This window comes from Amphiura filiformis, chromosome 1 (assembly GCF_039555335.1).
Source record: "Amphiura filiformis chromosome 1, Afil_fr2py, whole genome shotgun sequence".
Taxonomy (NCBI): domain Eukaryota; kingdom Metazoa; phylum Echinodermata; class Ophiuroidea; order Amphilepidida; family Amphiuridae; genus Amphiura; species Amphiura filiformis.
In genome coordinates this window covers 77,579,662-77,583,978 of record NC_092628.1, presented here as the reverse complement: position 1 = coordinate 77,583,978, position 4,317 = coordinate 77,579,662, and positions in this window count along the sequence as shown.

Below are 4,317 nucleotides of genomic sequence, written 5' to 3'. Positions count from 1 at the left end.
TTTCAAAATCTTCACAGAATTTGTTCAATATTTAGTTATTTGTAAAATATTAACAGTTGTTTATACCAGGGTCGGATCCAGGAATTTTCCAATAGGGGGCGCAGAGCCACCGCCGCCGCCCACACAAAGTTAGGCGCCGCTCTGCAAAAATTAGGGGGCACCGTCTAAATCTGCCCCTGTATATAATAGCAGTACTTGAATATGGATTTTTATCTAGGCCAGTAACAGAATTAGCCTTTTCGAGATATGACGTACACAATAGGAGGACAGTCTTCGATATGGGTAAAACCCAGCAAATTCAACTTTAGTACCCATTTCGTGCAGCGCCATTCTATCATGTCCGCCATATCTCAAAAGGCTAATTGAATTGATATTCGCTTTGGATAGTGTGGACATAATTTGTGACTATGTCATCAATTAACAAGAAAAAATAAATTTACACTGAAATTTGATTAAAACTGGTTACATGTGAAGAAGTTATCAATTGAAGGGCAGTAACTCGGAAATATTGATTTTGAGATATAGCCTAAACAAAGGAAATATTTCCTTTTGTTTCCTCTTGTTTTGGAAACTCTTTAATTGCTCATATCTTTGGAACTGGTGGTTCAATTTCAATGGGGCTTTCTGCAAAATGCAGCTTTGTAAATGATGTTTACAATCTTATAAGAAACTGAAAATTTAATATTTCTGAGTTCCGACTGATTTTGCTTGATCGCATAACATATCAGTATCTTCCTGCAAAAGAATTCTCACCCAAGGAAAGCCCAAGGCTCAACCTTTCACATATTATATTCTCCTGGCCAACAGCGCCACACCTTAACCGCTTGGCCACCTCTATTGTTTTACATTATTCATGTCTCATTGAAAAGAGTTAACACATTTTCACAATCCTCTATATAGACGAAGCCAACAAGCCAAGTGATGGTTAGAATTCAGTCGGCCATTACTGGGTCCCATCTGCACCAAACTGGTGTTGTTACTGCCCAATTGGGTGGATTAAATCCGCTTTAAAATCGATGTTGAATTGTATTGTGTTGTAAACGTTCATCATTCTTTTGTCTATGTGTAACACGGGTGATGGAATGCAGTTTAATATCCCCGCCAAGGCCACATAATTTCACATTTTAGGTGGAATAGTCTAGTCCTAAGAGGGGGACCCAGCTATGGCTGCCATTGAGGTGTAGGAATGCATGAAAATGGATTCGTCTATAGGTACCCCACACAACTGAAAATAAAACACATTGAGATGTATGCAATATACATGAAGATCATCTGTATAAATATTTATTGCAATGTTTATCACAACATTGACATAAACTTAAAATATTTCAACAAAGACAGTGTGGCAATTTCACGGACACACACACATATCACTACACATAGTATCATAAACTATCACTGCCCAGGGACCACTCGAAAAATATCAAGTACACAAACATGCTTGCAAAATGAATTGCATTATGCATTTAGGGGATGGAATACAAATACCTCTTCTAACTTGTTTTAAATAATTGGTCCAAAATGTGTCAATTTAGTCCTGCTAAATAGTTGTTTTGAAGACAGAATTTGGTCATTTTTGTCAAGGGTATGAATTTTTAGCTGGCTGAGTGAAGAAACTTGTTTAATAGGGGTTTCATGAAAATATTTGGTTATACAAAGGTACAATATTATTGAGTGGCCCATGGGTATGACTAATTAAGTACAATATTTTACCAGAGACAAGCTGGACTAAATAAATCTGCATTTATAAATTGTTTTTCTTTTCTTCTGAAATGCAGTTAACATTTTTAAAATGAGTTTTTTCTTTTGTCACACATTTGATTAATTTGTTGCTTGACATACATAGTTATACATTTTTTTTAAATTGCGCACAAATGACAATTTATTAAACAGCCTCCACAATGTCCTGAATATATCAATGTAGCCTCTAAGCCATATACATGCAAAAACAGAACTTATAAGTGCAGAATAGTTGACTGGCTCTATTGCAGAGTTAGTACAAAATGAAAAGAAGTCATGTATCATATTTCCTATTTTATTTCCAATTATTCATTTTGTTTGCTTTTTGTGTGCATTTGGAAGAGAGAATAAAATTCAGCTTAATATAGGGAAGTAACAATACCTTATTCTCTCTAATATATGCCCCTGCAGGCCTGACATTTTTGAAAGGGAGGGGCATTTATTAGAAGTGAATTTTGGACAAAAATTATCTTATGTAAGTTTTAAAATTAACAAAATCCAGGTCACATCCGGTTGATACTACCTGTTTAAGTTCTATTCAAATTACTTCCGGGTCCGCCACTGCAGTGATCATGCCACCCAACAAATGCCAGTTTTAGCTTACCTACATGCTATGGCATGGCAATATCTGCATTTCAGTTATTTTACTTTAAAAATAAGTGGGGTGTTTATTAGAGGGGGATGTTTATTTAGAGAATACAGGACCAGCTTTTCCAACAAAGATACACAAAGCCACACATTAATACACATAGACATATATAATTGATAACGTTACTATTTGTGTTTATCCAAATCGTTCAAATCATCATACCAAAAATGTTAACGACTGTAGCACTGTATAAACTTGGAGACAGCAAAGAAAGCAGTAATAGTAATGCAAGTACCAAATCGGAGCCATTGCTAATTAATTGTTTGTGTTGAAAATCATTTGCAACATGTAAAAGTAATTCTGATGCACCAAAATTTGATAAATATAGCAACCATGCACTGCCATATTTTGGGAGTGACTTGTGACAGCCAATTCACCCACTGCATGGAACCGCCATCTTTCATCCAGAACTGACACATGCTTAAAATGTGCATTTTTGTTTTTTTGCACTTTCTAGCAATGAGCCAGTGGACTTTTGCAAAACATATGCGTTATAATTAAAACATGCATGCGAAAGGCTTACGCACACACGCACAACACACTTTATGTGTAGAACCTCGTTTTGAGATGACCGTGCAAAAGGTCAATACTGACTATTACTAAATGTAGCATGATTACACTACTGGATACATTATGGCATAATACACCTTTGTTTCCAAGCTACAAAAAGCAAACATATTTAGACTACATTATATCAAACTTAAATGTAGTGATTTAATTAAATTACAAATTATTTCATGTTAAAGGGGTACTACACCCCTGCCCAATTTTATGCCTATTTTTGTGCATTTTTCTCAAAAACTATAGAGCATTGATGACAAGTAAGATATGTATATTATAGGGGCAAGGACTACAACTACTGGACTGGAAATTTTATTTCAGCACAGACAACAGTTGTGGAGTTACAGTCAAAAATGAGGGAAAACCAATATTTGATCGATAAATCAATAACTACTTGCCTTGAGTTGCTGAATTTTCAGTGCAGTAGTTCTAGTCCTTGCCCCTATAATATACATATCTTACTTGTCACCAATGCGCTATAATTTTTGAGAAAAATGCAAAAATAGGCACACAATTTGCCAGGGGTGTAGTACCCCCTTAAAACAGTTCATACAGTAAAAATTATTGCACATTAAATTTACTTTAATAAATAAATACTATCTATATTAATAGCTATAATTGGGACCTATAATGGTTACAATTTCATTCAAACAACACATCTATCAGGTCAGTAATAAAGATATAAAAAATAACATACAGTAAAAAATACAAGCTTATATACGCTGGCAAAGTTATGTAATAATCGGATTAACTATCATAGCAATAGGTGAAAACAATTTTTGAATACACCGCGCTGCACTGGTACGTTTTATTTATGGTTGCAGACATACACAGGTGATGAGTGCAACCTGCTTGTAGTGCAGCGCAATATATTTAAAATTGTTTCCACCAATTGCTATGGTATAGTTAATTCGATTTATTACGTCACTTCACCAGCGTATTCTGATTTTCTATGGTTGAAGTACCCATCAACATGTGCAAGTCCACTAACATTTCAATTTACTAGTTTCCTTTTTTCAATACATTTTCATTGTATTCTGAATTTGTGTTACACCACACAGCAGATGCACACATGTTAATGTCACTCCTGCAAAATATTCCAATAATAAGGACTTTTAATCACGTCAATGTGGACCATGTAATATTATGGTAATTACTTTACCTCTCTATTATTATGTGGCAAAATCATTGTCTTACTGTTTGGAATTGACCCAATTCATTTCCACAGGTAAATGACCCTGAACAGAAATAGAATTAGTTTACTTTGATATATTTGCTCTGAGCTAAATATAGTCTTAGTACAACAACCAGCTCATCTGTATACTAGTAGAATGCACATTTTGTATTTTGACTATGAAAATGAAATT